At 31.9% G+C, this 20,210-nt stretch overlaps 1 long non-coding RNA gene across 1 annotated transcript in view; it reads right to left on the bottom strand.

Moving 5' to 3' along the window:
- Nucleotides 1-579: 579 nt before the first annotated feature.
- Nucleotides 580-20,210, bottom strand: part of LOC113377907 — a 32,746-nt gene continuing 13,115 nt past the window's right edge. The window contains exon 4 of the long non-coding RNA XR_003367120.1: nucleotides 580-781. This is a non-coding gene — a long non-coding RNA (uncharacterized LOC113377907). The remainder of the gene's footprint in view (nucleotides 782-20,210) is intronic.

Below are 20,210 nucleotides of genomic sequence, written 5' to 3'. Positions count from 1 at the left end.
TTATGTACTGAAGAGAAGTTGCAACTTTAAAGTGGTTAATAATTGCTTGATAACTAATATGAAGTGAAGAACAAGATTGCCGTATAAAGTCAAACAAACAAATCTAAAGATATATATATATATATATATATATATATATATATATATATATATATGCCATGGTATCAAAGCACTTTACTCTTATTGAATTACAAAGTTCCTAAACGAAGGAGAGCAGCTTACATCTAATCCGACTAACATCGTTCATTGTTACGGATTTCATTTTCTGGAAAACTTTGACGTGCTACAATGGTGTTGAATTGTATCGACCCAAAAAATACAAAGAAAAAATTTTTACGCTCAGATTACTTCATTGGAAATCTAAACAAAAAATAGAAAAATAAAATGCAATATTTAAAAAACTGTTGTAAATAATACCAGTACTAATAGTAGTTATAATAGTAAACTAATACTAGTTGCTAATAGTGAACGATAATACTATTTAAGACCGCACCCTCTGATATAAAATAATATAAAAAAGTATTTTATAAATGATAGTTAATCATCATTTCAGTATTAAATAACAGATAGCAGGTCCGTGAGATGAGTTGAACTCCATTTAGGAAGAATAGTATGAGAAATTTTCTATTGCCATTGCGCACCGCAGTGTCGAAAATTTAAAATATATTTTTGATCTATATTTTCAATTGAAAATGGACATCGCTACTGCACGATATCAGGTGGTCCAGAGATGCGTCTTGAACCCACAACCCTCCTCACACAAGCAGCGCGCGAGTACATACTAGAAATTGAAAAAAAAACAACAATATAATTAAACAATAAATCAATAGACCGGTTAAATGTAATTAAAACTAATATAAGAAACAAATCACGTATCATTATAAAAAGTCTTACATTCAAACTGAATAACTAGTAAGGTTTTCAGAATTGTACGACTAAACAAGTTCTTAATTGTAATTGTATACACATAAGTAATCGACTTAATCAATAAAAACTAGCTGTAAGTGGAATTCTGTCTTAAGGCAATTAGGGCATCGTGCCTTAAGGCAAATTGCTGGAACTTCCCGTACCAAAAATTATTATTTTTTTTAAAAACGATTAACATTTTTGAAAAAAATTTACTTCGAAAAAATAAGATTTTTGAGAAACTATAAATTGGACAAAAAATTACTTTTTTTGAAAAAAAAAAATTTTTTTTTTAAATTTTTTTTTAAAAAAAATTTTTTTTTATTTTTTTTTTTTTTGAAAAAAAATGTTTTCTTTATTTTGACATATTTTGGAAGATCTGAACTTGTTTTTCAAAGCAATCGTACTGCTTTAACTGCATAGAGACAAAATATAAAGCCCGTAAGCGCGGCGTCGCTGTCTAACGGGTAAACATTGGTACGGAACCCATAGAAAAATAAACAAAATTTAAACTTATTGTTAAAATCTCTATAAAATATCTGAAAATTTGATGTGCATATGTCTAATGATCATTTTTGACCGCCAAATGGCATTTTTTTTACTTTTTTCGTTAGATCTCCGAAACCGCTAGACCTGCCTTTATGAAAATTTGATCAATTCTTTATCTTGTCAATACAAGTAAAATGTTTTTTGAATTATTAAAATCGGACGCTCCGTTCTCTTAAAACCTGACTTACCGTTTTCGGCACTTTTTGCCCCGTATCTCCGGAACGGCTAGACCTGCCTTCGCCAAAAACTAATCAGCACGTCTCCTTATCAATACGAATCGAATGTTTTTTGATTTATTCAAATCGGTTGATCCGTGTTCCCGAAATCGTCGACGAAAATTTGTATCCGCACATACATACACACACATACATACATACATACACACACACACACACACATACACACACACACACACACACATACATCCATTTTTTCTAAGGTATGCCAAAATGTTCAGAAACCTCTGAAACGTAAAGATATATAAAAATTTTCATTTTCGATTTTTTTGCGATTACTATAACTTACCCTACGGGAAGTTAATAATATTTAATGATTACTACCTATAGAACAAACTTATAATATATGTGATTGTATTATTATTAGTTAGTGACTGCCCTAGAAACGCGACTCATCATTCCAATTTTTTGTGATTTTTGAAGTAAAACTTCTTTAGGCGCGACATGGGTGTAAATCCGTACAAATGCAACGGAAGTGAGTTACGGCAAGGTCGAGTGCCAAAGATTTGTCGTTCGCTTTAGATGAGATTATTTCTATATGGGTCGATTCTGATTGGTCGTCTTCTTTATATGCGTGACTTTATACGCGCGTACGTCACCGAAAGCGCGCAGTATATTATTCATTATTCGGTGTTTTATGTCATTACATTTCAAGGTTAAATATTAGTACAAATCTTGAGTTAATAAAAAATGTCTGAATCAGAAGAATATTTTATCCCGTCCCCCATAAATAATTATAGTGCAAAGAATAATAAAAATGAACAATCTATGCCGTATAAGAAACGTAAGTTTATTGAAGTAATTTGTATTATTCGTGGTTACTATATATTATTGTATATTTTTGAGGTTACTGAAATAAAAATTATTTTTATATGCAAGACAGATACTACAACTGTACAAAGAATGAAACTGTATCGCCAGCAAAAAATTAAAAAAATGAGCAATCAATAATGATTGTATGTTAATTTTATTTACATGAAGTTCTTCGAACACAATTACATGACAAGTGAAATTATGAAAATAATATATATTTAGGCGTTGTTTAACATAATAAACCTCTGCATTTTTAAAGATATTAAAAAATATTAAAGCAGTACAGCTTTATTTCAACATGTCGAAAATATATCTTTCTTAGAATTATATCTCAGAAACTTTTTAGACGGCTATTAAGTGTTACAAAGTTGCATATTTTTATAAATGATGAAAAATGAATGGATATTTAGATTTATTACTATAAACAGGAGATAAAGCACAACAGTAGTTTGTGTAGCTGTATATCATTTATATACATATATACTTTATAACGAATATCTATGCAGTTTATTTATTGCTAGTGTTAATGAAATTATTCAAGATTGTTATATTACAGCTGTCCACTGTGTGAACGAATATTATAGAATTTATTAATCAGCAATTACTTTGTTTCTCTAATGAAATTTCAAGTCCTAGATGCTAATTCCAATGACAAACGAATCATGTCGTATGACTTTAATTGCATTATTGTTTTCAAATTTTATAAATATTTTTAATGCTATTATAAATTTAGAATTTATTATTATGTAAATATGTATAATGGTTGACATTAAATGATGTGTGCATCACGAGTGTTACCATATTACTGATGAACATTATTCAAAATTGTTATATGATATATTTATTTTTAACTTAAATGCCATCTCGTACAATAGCAAAAGAATTTTACTTCAACCGCGTGTGAACCTCACGCGCACTCTTTTTATAGTTCCACCACTTCATATGCATATATATATATATATATATATATATATATATATATATATATATATGTATATATATATATATATAAATATATATATATATATATATATATATATATATATATATATATATATATATATAAATATATAGGGTGCTGCGAACAGAAGGTGGCCACGTTTTTATTGTTGGTCGTAAAATTGTTCAAAATGCAAATATTTTCTTATTTTTTGTAGTTGTAAAGTACTCCAAAATGCAGATACTTGAATTCTTTATCGTAGCAGATTCTTGCAATTTCGTTTGGAATAGTCTCTTGTTTTTAATGACAAAAAAAGTGTATTCGCCGTGTTTTCCGAAAATGTAAGGAGAAGTATAGTGTAGTATCTGTAAGAATAAATAAATTTATTTGTTCATAATTTGAAGGAGACCTTTTTGGTGTAAGTCTTTCTTGGAGGATCCCTAGTGATGTGGTTTAAATTCTTGTGCTATGCTTGGTTCAATTTTATTATCTGTTTTAATTGTATATGTTGGTTTCAATCTGTCACCCAATATGTTTTTTAATGCTGTCTATAGAAATTTACACTCTGTACACTCTACCTGAAAACCTTTCTAGAATTTTATATGTTCCGCTATATGGAGGCTCAAGAGGTATGAGTAACGGATCTGCTCTGACAAATACATGAGTGCATGTATCCATGTCCTTCAGTAAAAACATTTTGGTTTTATTATGGTGAGCAGTGGTCGTTGGCTTCCCTGTGAAAGTCCAGAAAAACTTGTGGATCGGATGGCAGTTCTTGAGATGTGAAGAAATCGCCTGGTAGTCTTAAAGTGGTTCCATATACCTTCTCAGCAGGAGATGATTTTAGATCTTCCTTGTATGAAGCACGTAAACCTAGTAAGACTACAGGTAATAAATAGATCCAGTGCTCAGGGGAACGCATTAAAGCTGCCTTCAGGGTTCTATACCAGCGTTCAATCAAACCATTGGATTGTAAGCAGTATGCCGTTGTTCGCAGTTTCTCAGCACCTGATGCTTGAGTTAATGATTTGAATATAGCGGATTCGAATTGGCTTCCTTGATTAGATATTATCACACAAGGTATACAAATACTCGATATTCAATTTGAAAATAAGGTCTGTACAATAGTGTCTGCAGAAATGTCCTTGATAAGTATGGCTTCTGGCCATCTGTAAACCTGTCAATGATAGTAAGGCAATAAGAAAATCTATTAATATTAGGTAATATAATTATGTCAAAATGGATATGAGAGAATCTGTTTTCAGGAATAGGAATATGAATAGGAGTGAGGTGATTGTAATGGATTTTGGATTTTTGACAAAGAATGCAGTGGCGGGTCGACATTATGACATTTTTTCCAATCCCAGGCCACACATATTTTCTTAGAAACTTTTTTGAAGTAATCCCAGTGCTTTCCATGCATAGTGAATTTCCATGTACTATCTTAAAGGCAATTCTGCGAAGACTTTGCGAAAGATAGAGCTTCATAAAATTATCTTGAATGTTGCAGTAAACTACATAATTTAATGTCAATTTGTGTAAGTTCAGAGAAGTATTGCCATTTAATATAGTCTGCATCTCAACATCCTTGCTCTGCTCTTGGGAAATTTCTTCTGCTGTCAACTTTGTAGGCATTTGAATGAAATTGATCCTTGGCAAGGAATCTGCAACCACGTTTTGTTTACCTTTTACATATATGATATCAGTGGAAAACTGTGAAATGTATTCTAGCTGCTTTCGATCTGAGCCATTTCCAGTTTCTGTTGAAAAGCATATGTAATTGGTTTGTGATCAGTTTTCAAGATATTCAAAGTATCTGATTGCAGCAAAAATGGCTAAAAGTTCCCGGTCATATGTAAAGTATCTCTATTTTGTAGATGTAAGTTTTCAAAAAAAAAAGCCTATTGGATGCCAGACACCATTATCTTCTTGTTCTAATGCAGCTCATATAGCCGTGGTTGATGAATCCGTTATTAAATTAATGTTAGCTATACCTGCAGGATAATGCAGAAAAGCTGCATTTGCTAGAGCTTCCTTAAGTTTATTGAAAGCTAATTGTAGGTTGTCATTCCATATGATAGGAGCCTTATCATTTTTCACTGGAGATTTCAAATAATCATAAAGTAGTCCTTGAATTTTAGCTGATTGTGGTATTGATTTGCAATAGTAGTTTGCCCAAAAATCTTCGGAGTTCCAGTACTGTAGAAGGTTGTGGATAATTTATGATTTTCTCTACTCGTTTGGTAAAGGAGAATATCCTGCTGCATATCTGGGTATATCCCAGAAAATTTACCTCATGTTTACGCAAGACGCATTTCTCTACGTTGATTATAAGTGAATACTTTTGCAGTCTCTCAAAAACCATTTGAAGATGACGATGATGCTACCAGGTAGTTGTCTATATATGTATACAAATACAAAATTAAAATCTTGGAAAATATGATTGATGTACCTCTGGAATGTCTGGTGGCGTTTTTAAGTCCAAATGGCATACAAAGATATTCAAGGGGTCCCCATGGAGTAATAATTGCAGTTTTTTAACATCCTCTTCTTGCATGGGTATTCGGTAGCATGCTTTTGCTAGATCTATTGTTGAGAATACTGTTTTTTGATGCAGAGCAGTAATTACATCTTGGATTGAAGGTGGAGAATATCTGTCAGACAGCGTGATGCGTTCAGCTCCCTATAATCACCACACAGTTTGAATGTGCCATCCTTCTTTGAAACCATATGTATAGGGCTTACCCATTTCGGACCTAGCTGCAGCAGCTTTTTCTCCGAAGATCTTCCTGAACCTGGCAGCTACTGGTAGACCTGTTGTTGTCATTCTATGGGGAAAATGACATGGTTTCAGACTGGTGATCACCTATGGTTTTGATATTGAGATATATTGTGCGAGTAGATCCTTGAAAGACTCCGCCTAGTTAACCGTAGATTTATTTATTTGCTGTGCCTCGAGTACCTGACCATCAGAAGTAAAGCCTGTGGTCGAATCTATCAATCTCCTGCCCTTTAAGTCTATCAACATGTTACAGTGGTTTGAGAAGTCAGCTCCCATGATGACCGTGGCTACGTCCGCAACAACAAATTGCCAGGTAAAAATTATGCACAGCGATAAATCCAGTTCCAAGGTCCTCTTGCCACACGTGGATATCCTGCTGGAGTTTGAAAAAATTTGATATAAAACTAGTTCGTCCCTGGATTGAAAATTTGAAAACTTTTTGTTGGTAATACAGACAAAATTGAACCTGAATCAATGAGTAATTGGATTGAACTTTTTTTGTCTGCTATGTATGAGCAGAGCTCAGAGCAAACAGAATTTATTTCACCATCATTGCATGCTACTATTAATGACGGTGAAGCCAGTTTTCCGGCCGGTTTAAAGATTTTAGCATGTAGGGTTCCACACACTTCATGGCTTTGTCACCGAATATATAATGATGAAAACAAACTGCTCCCCGAATAGGTGTCCTGGAAATATGTCTAGAACCACTTCTTGGTCTTGGTCGATTGTGTAATTCCTGCTGTTCATTCGTTTGCCTTTCAGTCTGTAACAATGCCCTCCTGGACGCATGACATAAGCAGCGTTTCATGGCGGTCCTGTTCAAATGAAGTCTTGTGTGCTATGACACACATATGACATATGATCTGAGGCCACAGTGATCGACTAAAATGTCGGCTACTTATGCAAGGGCCTCCAAGCCAAGATGCCGAGATACTATGAGCTGCGGCCGAATGTGGTGTGGAAGGTGCTCTGACCAGAGTTTGAGTATGATATCTTCACTAACCCCTCCTTTAGGAACTGCTATGGTTTTATATCGCCTAGAGAAAGGTTCTTTAAGAGTTTATCTATCCACTTACCTCTAGATTCCGACACTCTACTCTTGTCTTCTTGATGTGTTAATTTGCAGCTAATCGTCGAATAAACTAGCTGTAAGTGGAATTCTGTCTTAAGACAATTAAGGCATCGTGCCTTAAGGCAAATTGCTGGAACTTCCCGTACCAAAAATTATTATTTTTATAAAAATTTTTGAGAAACTATAAATTGGACAAAAAATAACTTTTTAATAAAAAAAAAATTAAAAAAAAAAAAAATTAATTTTTTTTTTTTTTGAAAAAAAATTTTATTTTTTTTATTTTGACATATTGTGGAAGATCTGAACTTTTTTTCAAAGCAATCGTACTACTTTATCTGCATAGGGACAAAATATAAAGCGCGTAAGCGCCGCGTCGCTGTCTAACGCATAAGCATTGGTACGGAACCCATAGGAATGTTAACAAAATGTATACTTATTGTTGAAATCTTTATAAAATATCTGATAATTTGATGTGCATATGTCCAATGATAATTTTTGACCGCCAAATGGCTCATTTTCCTCCATATTTCCGAAACCGCTAGACCTACCTTTATCGATTCTTCATCTTGTCAATACAAGTGAAATGTTTTTTGAATTATTCAAATCGGACGCTCCGTTCTCTTAAAAACTGAGTTACCGTTTTCGGCACTTTTTGCCCCGTATCTTCGGAACGGCTAGACCTGCCTTTGCCAAAAACTAATCAGCACGTCTCCTTATCAATACGAATCGAATGTTTTTTGAATTATTCAAATCGGTTGATCCGTGTTCCCAAAATCGTCGACGAAAATTTGTATCCGCGCCTACATACACACACGTACACATACATACATACATACATACATACATACATACATACATACATACATACATACATACATACATACACACACACACACACATACATCCATTTTTTCTAAGGTATGCCAAAATGTTCAGAAACCTTTGAAACGTAAAGATATATAAAAATTTTCATTTTCGATTTTTTTGCGATTACTATAACTTGCCCTACGGGAAGTTAAAAAAAACAGTAAATAATGAGATATTTATTTCTACGTTCTGACACGGTATGTATATCATCATTCAGTAAGTTTTTGATGTATATACAGTATTACACCAGGAGAAATACTCACAAAAATTAAACTAACTAGCTGTAAGTGGAATTCTGTCTTAAGGCAATTAGGGCATCGTGCCTTAAGGCAAATTGCTGGAACTTCCCGTACCAAAAATTATTATTATTTTTTTTAAAACGATTAACATTTTTGAAAAAAAATTACTTTAAAAAAATAAGATTTTTGAGAAACTATAAATTGGACAAAACATTAGTTTTTTTCGAAAAAAAAAAATTAAAAAAAAAAAATTTTTTTTTAAAAAATTTTTTTTTTTGAAAAAAAAAATTTTTTCTTTATTTTGACATATTGTGGAAGATCTGAACTTTTTTTTCAAAGCAATCGTACTGCTTTAACTACATAGGGACAAAATATAAAGCGCGTAAGCGACGCGTCGCTGTCTAACGCATAAGCATTGGTACGGAACCGATAGGAATGTTAACAAAATGTATACTTATTGTTAAAATCTCTATAAAATATCTGATAATTTGATGTGCATATGTCTAATGATCATTTTTGACCGCCAAATGGCTCATTTTTTTACTTTTTCCTCTATATCTCCGAAACCGCTGGACCTACCTTCATGAAAGTTGTATCGATTCTTCATCTTGTCAATACAAATAAAATGTTTTTTGAATTATTAAAATCGGACGCTCCGTTCTCTTAAAAACTGAGTTACCGTTTTCGAAACTTTTTGCCCCGTATCTTCGGAACGGCTTGACCTGCCTTTGCCAAAAACTAATCAGCACGTCTCCTTATCAATACGGATCAAATGTTTTTTGAATTATTCAAATCGGTTGATCCGTGTTCCCGAAATCGTCGACGAAAATTTGTATCCGCACATACATACACACACATACATACATACACACACACACACACACACACACACACACACACATACATCCATTTTTTCTAAGGTATGCCAAAATGTTCAGAAACCTCTGAAACGTAAAGATATATAAAAATTTTCATTTTCGATTTTTTTGCGATTACTATAACTTGCCCTACGGGAAGTTAATATTTGAAAAATAAAACATACAAATAAAGTAATTTTCAACTTCCCGTAGGATAAGTTATAGTAATCGCAAAAAAATCGAAAATGAAAATTTTTATATATCTTTACGTTTCAAAGGTTTCTGAATATTTTGGCATACCTTAGAAAAAATAGATGTATGTGCGTGTGTGTGTGTGCGGATACAAATTTTCGTCGACGATTTTGAGAACACCGATCAACCGATTTAAATAATTCAAAAAACATTCGATTTGTATTGATAAGGAAACGTGCTGATTAGTTTTTGGCGAAGGCAGGTCTAGCCGTTCCAAAGGTACGGGGCAAAAAGTGCCAAAAACGGTAACTTAGTTTTTAAGGAAACGGAGCGTCCGATTTTGAAAATTCAAAAAACATTTTACTTGTATTGACAAGATAAAGAATTGGTCAAATTTTCATAAAGGCAAGTCTAGCGGTTTCGGAGATCTAATGAAAAAAGTAAAAAAATGCCATTTGGCGGTCAAAAATGATCATTAGAGATATGCACATCAAATTATCAGATATTTTATAGAGATTTTAACAATAAGTATAAATTTTGTTTACATTCCTATGGGTTCCGTACCAATGTTTATCCGTTAGACAGCGACGCGGCGCTTACGCGCTTTATATTTTGTCTCTATGCAGTTAAAGAAGTACGATTGCTTTGAAAAAACTTCAGAATTCCCAAAATATGTCAAAATAAAGAAAACATTTTTTTTCAAAAAAAGTAATTTTTTGTCAATTTATAGCTTGTCAAAAATCTAATTTTTTCGAAGTAAAATTTTTTCAAAAATGTTAATCGTTTTTAAAAAAATAATGATATTTGGTACGGGAAGTTCCAGCAATTTGTCTTAAGGCTAGATGCCATGCGCCCCACTAGTTTTTTCGAAGTTAAACCAAAGAATTATGTAGTGTCAGCTACATAAAATGCGAGATATATAAAAGTTTCAATTTACGATTTATCACAATAAACAAAAACAATGTAAAAAGATGTCTATGACCGTTATATTTATGTGATGTAATTTGCAAATTAACAACAAAATCATAATTATATGACATTTTAAAAAATGTATAGACTCTATTTTTCCCTTTTCGATTAATTCTATAAATATTGACTTCAGTAAATGAAATTTTGCGCAAAAGTGTTCTGACGCGATTTTCCATTATAATAATCCAATAACACTTTAATTTATCAGCAGCTGTTACTAAATTAATGTTGTTTTGAAATTTTGCTTAACTTTATTCACTGGTGTATAGAGTTTAAAATATATTAGAACATGCTGACAAGCAATTAAATCTCATCTAATCGAATTAAATTATTCTAATATTTATCGAATATTTAATATGTAATAATTAATAATTATTAATAATTAATTTTGTTTCGACTTCGGCATTTAGCTATCTATATTATATTAATATTATTAAAAAGTAAATTTTTGTCAAAAATTTATAGTTTCTCAAAAATCAAATTTTTTCAGAGTAAATTTTTTTCGAAAATGTTAATCTTTAAAAAAAAATTTTTGGTACGTGAAGTCCCAGCAATTTGCCTTAAGGCACGATGCCATGCGCCCCTAGTTTTCTATCTATTTTATTTGATATACTACACAATATATTTTTTGCATAGAGTAAATCGGGGCTTAAAGGACGGTTAAAACAAGTAAAGTGTGGATAATTTTGACGATACTATTTTAAAGTCGTCGAGGACAAATGAAGTAATTGTCACTACCGTACCCCGTCACACCCCTACACAGTCTCCCCTACTATAGAAAATAAAAAATATATGAATACATCTATCTAAATGAGATCAGAGATCGCTTTTGTCTGGATTACTGGACACACTTTATTGGCTGAATCGTTTGAATAGACATCGATTCTGCTTTAGTAATTGGACACGGCGATTGCGATTTGAACACTAACGGTGAGCGTGTCGTGGCTTGATGTATGATCCATGTTGGCGTGTAATGTGTGGCTCATGATCAGAATTTTATTTTGAACGCCTTGAATTATGTTTAATAGCTATTTTTTGCTATGCCCCCATATATACCTAATGATAATATACTATATACGTATTATAATTGATTAATTATTCATTTCGTTCGTCTGTTAAATAACATTTCTAATATTAAAAAAATTAAAAAAATAAATCCTCGAATATTTAATTTTCAACTTTCAGTAGAGTAAGTTATAGTGGTCGCAAAAAATCGAAAATATTTTTTTATATATCTTTGTATCAAAGCCTTCTGAATATTTTTGCATATCATAGAAACAAATTTTCTATGTGTGCGTGCGTGTGTGTGTATGTACCAGTGGGTGTCTGTGTTTGCGTGTGTGTGCGGATACAATTCCTTGTCGGCGATTTATAGAGCATGGATGAACCGATTTGAACGATTCAATTTCGATTTTCTATTGATCAGAAGACGCACTGATTTGGCAAAGGCAGGTCCAGCCGTTTCAAAGATGAGGAACAAAAAGTGACAACAATGGCAGTTTGTCATAGAACAAAGCGGCCGATTTGAATTAATCGAAAAACAGTTTACTTGCATGAACAGAATGAAGAATTGACTATGATTTTGTGAACACAGGTTCATGACATCTTGAAATAAAAGTTTAAAAAAAGCCATTTGGTGATGAAAAATGATTACTGGACGCATATACATAAAAAGCCAAATATTTTATTGAAAAAATAATAATTAATAATATTTTTGTTCCCATTCATTTGGGTTCCGCACCAAGAGTTTTAATTTTTAAACGAAGTTTTTGACAGTATGGAACAGCCGATTTGAATGATTCAAAAACATTCGGTTCGTACCGACCACTAGACGTACTGATTAGTTTTAGCAAAAGGCGCATCTAGCCGTTTCGGAGGTACGGAGCGCAAAGGATGTAAATATGGTCATGATGTTTTTGATAGAACGGATCATTCGTTTACAATGATTCGAAAAATATTGTGCATGTGTTCACGGTGTTATGCCATCTGACATTTATGTTCACCGTCCCGAACATACTCTTCTTTTATCTATGGTCCTGAAGCTTGAAAGGACAGATGTCATTGCTCTGGCAACCTGTACACGAGGCTTTGGGAAGGACACTCATGACTGCTATGGCAACTCAGGACGCCAAGTTTTTGCAAAGAAGAAGCCGACTAACTCTCTCTGATTTGGACCGCCATAACATATACATCGCAGACAAGAATTATTAATTTCAACTCTATATTTTTATTTTGTGAATAAACCATGTTATAAAGATTACTAAGTGTTTCAACTATTCTGAACCAAATGTATATTTATTAATTTCTACGCTAATGGTACAACAACGGTGTAAAGAAAGGCTTTTCCAATGAATTTCGAAATTATCAGAAAAAAATTCAAAATTATGAAAAAAAATCTTGTAAACATACATCTAAGTTGTTTCTAGATTACGCTCGTCCCCAATTTAAAGAACTTATAATTTTACAGAATATTTTAAACAATTCAAAAATATTTCAATCAATTATTATTAATTATTGAATAATTTATATTGATTATTGATTATTTTTTGATAGATTTCTGAACATTATAGCATAGTTCAGAAAAAAAATGATGTATGTATGTTTTTTTGTATAGCGAAGGAAATGCCTTCATGCATCCCAGACTGGTGTTCTGCCTGGGTATATCGGACTCAATACCGCCCGAGTATAATACCAACTAAAACCTCCGCTTTGCCCTTGCCTCTGGTTCCCACGGAAACCACCGTTAGGCATTACTTTGTGGGGGAAGGATCTAGAATGTTATCATTTTTGCACTGATTTTATACTTATCTTTTATAGATGTATGTGTGTGTGTATATATTTAGATTCAATTTTTCGTCCACGAAATTGAGAGCACGGATCAACTAATTTCAATGGTTCAAAGAACATTCAATTCGTTTTGGCGGGGAGATGTGCTAATTAGTTTTTGACAGATGTAGGTCTAGTCGTTCTAGAGATATGGAACGAAAAGCGCAATACAATCAAAAGAACGGCAAAACCGATTGAAATTATTCAAAAAACATTCGATTCGCATTGATTGAGAGAATAATTCAATACATTTTTGGGAAAATGTCCAACAGTTTCGGAGATATGGAGCAAAAAGTGCACGATATTTTGATTGCTTTAAAAAAAGAAAATCAAAATTTCAAAAAAAAAACAAAATTTAAAAATAAATCAAATTTTCCAAAACTTTAAAAGTTATCAAAAAGCTGATTTTTAACTTCCCGTAGGGTAAGTTATAGTAATCGCAAAAAAATCGAAAATGAAAATTTTTATATATCTTTACGTTTCAGAGGTTTCTTAACATTTTGGCATACCTTAGAAAAAATGGATGTATGTGTGTGTGTGTGTATGTGTGTGTGTGTGTGTGTGTGTGTATGTATGTATGTGTGTGTATGTATGTGCGGATACAAATTTTCGTCGACGATTTCGGGAACACGGATCAACCGATTTTAATAATTCAAAAAACATTCGATTCGTATTGATAAGGAGACGTGCTGATTAGTTTTTGGCGAAGGCAGGTCCAGCCGTTCTAAAGATACGGGGCAAAAAGTGCCGAAAACGGTAACTCAGTTTTTAAGAGAACGGAGCGTCCGATTTTAATAATTCAAAAAACATTTGACTTGTATTGACAAGATAAAGAATTGATCAAATTTTCATAAAGGCAGGTCTAGCGGTTTCGGAGATCTAACAAAAAAAGTAAAAAAAAATGCCATTTGGCGGTCAAAAATGATCATTAGACATATGCACATCAAATTATCAGATATTTTATAGAGATTTTAACAATAAGTATAAATTTTGTTTGCATTCCTATGGGTTCCGTACCAATATTTATTCGTTAGACGGCGACGCGGCGCTTACGCGCTTTGACATTTTGTCTTTATACAGTTAAAGCAGTACGATTGCTTTGAAAAAAGATCTTCCAAAATATGCCAAAATAAAGAAAACATTATTTTTTCCAAAAAAAATTAAAAAAAAAAAAAAAATAGATTTTGTTTTGAAAAAAATTTTTTTTTTAAAAAAAAGTAATTTTTTGTTTAATTTATAGTTTCTCAAAAATCTTATTTTTTTGAAGTATTAAAAATGTCAATCGTTTTTAAAAAAATAATAATTTTTGGTACGGGAAGTTCCAGCAATTTGCCTTAAGGCACGATGCCTTAATTGCCTTAAGACAGAATTCCACTTACAGCTAGTTTCAATTTTTAACTTCCCGTAGGGTAAGTTATAGTAATCGCAAAAAAATCGAAAATGAAAATTTTTATATATCTTTACATTTCAGAGGTTTTTGAATATTTTGGCATACCTTAGAAAAAATGGATGTATGTGTGTGTGTGTGTGTGTGCGTAGTATGTATGTGTGTGCGGATACAAATTTTCGTCGACGATTTCGGGAACACGGATGAAGCAATTTGAATAATTTAAAAAATATTCGATCCGTATTGATAAGGAGACGTGCTGATTAGTTTTTGGTGGAGGTAAGTCTAGCCGTTCCGAAGATATGGGGCAAAAAGTGCCAAAAACGGTACCTCAGTTTTTAATAGAACGGAGCGTCCGATTTTAATAATTCAAAAAACATTTTACTTGTATTGACAAGATGAAGATTGATCAAATTTTTATAAGGGCAGGTTTAGCGGTTTCGGAGATATAACGAAAAAAGTAAAAAAAAAGCCATTTGGCGGTCAAAAATGATCATTAGACATATGCACATCAAATTATCAGATATTTTATAGAGATTTTAACAATAAGTATAAATTTTGTTTACATTCCTATGGGTTCCGTACCAATGTTTACCCGTTAGACAGCGACGCGGCGCTTACGCGCTTTATATTTTGTCTCTATGCATTTAAAGCAGTACGATTGCTTTGAAAAAAAGTTCAGATCTTCCAACATATGTCAAAATAAAGAAAAACATTTTTTTTTCAAAAAAAAAGATTGAAAAAAAAAATAATAATTTTTTTCTTCAATTTTTTTTTTCAAAAAAAGTAATTTTTTGTCAAATTTATAGTTTCTCAAAAATCTTATTTTTTCGAAGTAATTTTTTTTTCAAAAATGTTAATCGTTTTTAAAAAAAATAATAATTTTTGGTACGGGAAGTTTAAGGCACGATGCCCTAATTGCCCTAAGACAGAATTCCACTTACAGCTAGTTTTAAAAAATGTAAAGCTTTTAAAAATTTCGGTATGAGAGGTTCCAGCAATTTGCCCTGAGCCACTGTTTTAGAAAAGTCAACGGTCAACGGTCCCCGACTACCGTGATTGCGTGACCACAAGACGATCGTCCGCGCTCCAACTCCGTCACTATCGCGAATCGTTCGATCTGCTGCACGGCTCGGCCTCTCCCTCCGCTCTCAGAGACGAATTTACGGTTTTTCTCTCGGCGTTCTTTTTTACGCGTCAACCTCGATACAACCGGAGCCGAAGAGACGAGAAGCCGAGAAGCCGATACACTCGATGACTCGATGGCTCGATGCTCAGTACGTCAATCGGACGCAGTTTAGTGCGGTTTGCACGTGCTCGCGGAAAGAACAATCATTTCAACAAAGTCATTTTAGCTGTTTACCTAAACTATATTTCTATTTGTGATATCGGTGTTCAGATTTTGTTAGGCGTGTCGATAAATAATGTGAACTGTATGTGCATATAGTGGAAATCATTCGAGCACGCGCTGCTATTGTCTTGGCGAGAACGATTATTGGATAAATATATTACAGGTAAAAAATTATACCTAAAGATATTGTGATAGTAGAAAGATATAATATTATGATAGTATAATGATATTCCTAGAATAGGTGCAAAGCAAATTTTTAAATTAACTAGCTGTATGTGGAATCTGAATTAAGGCATCGTGCCTTAAGGCAAATTGCTGGAACTTCCCGTACCAAAAATTATTATTTTTTTTAAAACAAATAACATTTTTGAAAAAAATTTACTTCGGAAAAATTAGATTTTTGAGAAACAAAAAAAAATGTTTGAAAAAAAAGTTTTCTTTATTTTTGCATAGTTTGGAAATTCTGAACTTTTTTTCAAAGCAATAATACTGCTTTAACTGCAAACTGCCGCATCGCCGCCTAACGGACAAACATTGGTTCGGAACTGATAGGAATGTAAACAAAATTCATACTTATTGTAAAAATCTCTATAATTTGATAATTTGATGTGCATATGTCTGATGATCATTTTTGACCGCCAAATGGCTTTTTGTTTTACTTTTTTTATTAGATCTCCGAAACCGCTAGACCTGCCTTTATAAAATTTTGATCCATTCTTCATCTTGTCAATACAAGTAAAATGTTTTTTAAACTTGTAAAATCGGACGCTCGGTTCTCTTAAAAATCATGTTACCGTTTTTGGCACTTTTTGCCCCGTATCTTCGGAACGGCTAGACCTGCCTCCACCAAAAACTAATCAGCACGTCTCCTTATCAGTGCGAATCGAATGTTTTTTAAATTATTTAAATCGGTTGATCCGTGTTCTCGAAATCGTTGACAAAAATTTGTATCCGAACACACACACACACGCACACACACACACACATATATTCATTTCTTCTAAGGTATGCCAAAATATTCAGAAACCTTTGAAACGTCGAGAAATGCAAAAAATTTTATTTTCGATTTTTTTGCGATTACTATAACTTACCCCACGAAAGTTAAAAATTAATTTAAATCTAAAGAATATTTATTGCATATTTTACTTCCCTTAGGGTAAGTTAAACAAACTATACACATACCCACACACACACATGTATCCATTTTTTCTTAGGTATGCCAAAATGTTCAGAAACCTTCGAAACATAAAGATATTTGAACATTTTCATTTTCGATTTTTTAGCGATTACTATAATCGCTAAAAAATCGAAAATGAAAATGTTCATATATCTTTATGTTTCAAAGGTTTCTGAACATTTTGGCATACCTAAGAAAAAATGCATACATGTGTGTGTGTGGGTATGTGTATAGTTTGTTGAAACTATATATTTACTTTATAAATAATTAAAAACACGATTTTACTTTGATCAATATTTAATCCGATGAGAAAATATGAACATTAAACTTTTATGATCAGAACAATATTTTAATGACAAAAATAACAAAAGATGATCCTATTTGCTATGATCACTTTTGGCTATATGTCAGGGGACGCCATATGTGTATGTGTGTGTATGTATATGCGGATACATTTTTTCGCTGACGTTTTCAGGACCGCGGATCAACCGATTTGAATGATTTAAAAAGCATTCGATTCCTATTGAAGAGCAGGCGTGCTGATTAATTTTTGGCAAATGTAGGTCTAACAAATTTTAGAAAACCACTTATAAATTAGGGATTTGTGGTAGAAAAATGAAAATTTAGAAAATTAAAAAAAATCTTAGGTTGGGACAACTCTGGATGAAAATTAATTATTCTTCGAAGTAAACTTTGGGCTTAAGACTCAAGAAAATCTGAATTATTTAGTGCAAATATTTATTTACACATTACAATTTTTTTTATCAAATGATTTAAAATTAAATTATTTATTTTAATTTTCGAATAATAAAAACGTGTTTCTTTGTTTTAATCGCATTTTTCTATTTTTCATGTATAAAAAAGGACGAAAGTATAAATTTCTACTTTTTAATTCTAAATAGAAAACAATTAACTTCATATTACATAATATACGTAAAGATACAAAGTACATTTTCTGCAAATGTGCGAATCCTACATTTGTGTGCACAAAATTAAATTATAATTATCATTTCAATAATCATTTTGTATAATTTTGAAATAATGTTGTGTGTCTTTTAGGTTAATGCATCAACCTATGCAAATTCAAGATAGTTGACATATCGTAATCAAAAAAAAAAAAAAATATGTAGCATATTAATTATATTGAAGTAGAACTAGTTTTAGTTCTTTTTCTTATAAAATATAGAATGTTTTACAAAACTTTCAAAAAATTCAAAAGTTTTCTGAATTTAATTTAATCAATTCAAATCCATGACAATTGACATTTCATAATCTAAAACAAGATTTAGCATATTAATAACATTGAGAATATGGATATTTTCGAATTTCATTACCCCCAGGGGCTCAAATGCTTCCAAATTGATAAAAAAAATTATCTGAAAGTTTTAGATCTTAATATTAATTTTAAGACAATCCACACTTCAACCAAAGTTTCTTATGGAAATAACATGGGGAAAATTCCATTTGTGTTTTAGAATATTATAATTAAGCGACAAGTGAATCAAAATTTATATTGAAGAGAATAACATTGTATTTGCAACAACAAAAATTTGTTTTTTTGTATAAAATAAGTATCTATTTGGGAAGAAGAATCAAGAATCTTTGGTTGAGATGCGGGCTATCGCAAAGTTAATATTAGGAGCTAGAACTTTCAGAGTAATTTTGTTTATCAATTTGGAAGCATTTAAGCCCCTGGAAGCAAGGAAAGTCTAAAATATCCATTATATTTGCATTGTTGGATATACAAATTGTCACACCTAATTTTACTAATGACAATTAATGTTATATGGCAAATGATTAGGCCTGTGAATGAGCATACACAGTTTCCACTCATTTCATCAAACATTCATAAAAGCTTTTAACATGGTCGTCATGTAATAAATTTTAAACACGCATTATTAATTATGAGAACAGACGCACTGTTAATTAAACAGACAGACGAACGTTAATCACACAACATATTCCGTTGTCAACGCGCCTTATAAAGCATTGAAGTCTTCTTCAGAAAAAAAACAATCATGGGACAAATACTCGGTACTACCTAGACTGTGCTAATTTTTAATGAATAAATAAATCTGAAAATAAAATAGAACATAAACATTTAGGATATAATATTAATTTGTTTCACAAATAGTCATGATTATCAAGAACATCGCTCTTGTTGTATTTAGTAATTTTCTTCAATCATCTTAACATATTTTTTAACTTCCCGTAAAAAAGATCGAAAATGAAAATTTTTGCATATCTTTACGTTTCAAAGATTTATAAACATTTTGGCATACCAAAAGCACAGATTAACTAATTTCAATAATTTAAAAAGCATTCAATTCCTATTGATATGGAAACGTGCTTATTGGTTTTCGGAAAAGGCGGGTCCAGCCGTTTCGTAGATACAGAGCAAAAAGTGCCAAAATTGGTAATTTAGTTTTTGACAGAACTGAGCATCCGATTAGAATAATGCAAAAAACATTTCACATGTATTGACAAAATGAAAAAAATGGTTAAATTTTTAGGAAGACAGGTCTAGCGATTTCGGAGATCTAATAAACAGAAGTTTTAAGAAATACAATCTAGCGGTCGAAAGCGATCATTAGATGTATGCACATTAAAAGATCACACATTATATAGAGACTTTACATTTAATCTCACTTCTAAAATTTGTCATATGTTCCTTTTTGCCCCATGGGCGGGGTAAGAGAGGACATCTTGGGAGCAAACAGATCCAACGTCTTTTAGTAATTTTAAAGAGATTTCACAAAGTAACAGCTGCATTATTTAAGCAATGCAAATTACAAATTTCATGAAATTTTACGATACACTTTTACAAAGATTTCATTGTATATAACCTTGATCTGTTATTGCAAAAGAAATATTCATTAGCAGTGGTCGAATAACTATTAATTTAATTTATCAATTGTAAAAATGATTTTTTTAACTTAATTGAGTTTTTTATTTACTATTTCTTATTGTTTACACCTGAAGGTTTTGTTGGTCCTCTTCACCCCATTTTTTAGAGATTATATAAAAAAAACTGTTAAATAACG

The sequence above is a fragment of the Ctenocephalides felis genome, unplaced genomic scaffold (genome assembly GCF_003426905.1).
Source record: "Ctenocephalides felis isolate EL2017-DRISC unplaced genomic scaffold, ASM342690v1 CF-g0.4_SCAFFOLD_01886, whole genome shotgun sequence".
Classification (NCBI taxonomy): Eukaryota; Metazoa; Arthropoda; class Insecta; order Siphonaptera; family Pulicidae; genus Ctenocephalides; species Ctenocephalides felis.
This window is presented reverse-complemented; position numbering and strand designations above follow the sequence as displayed.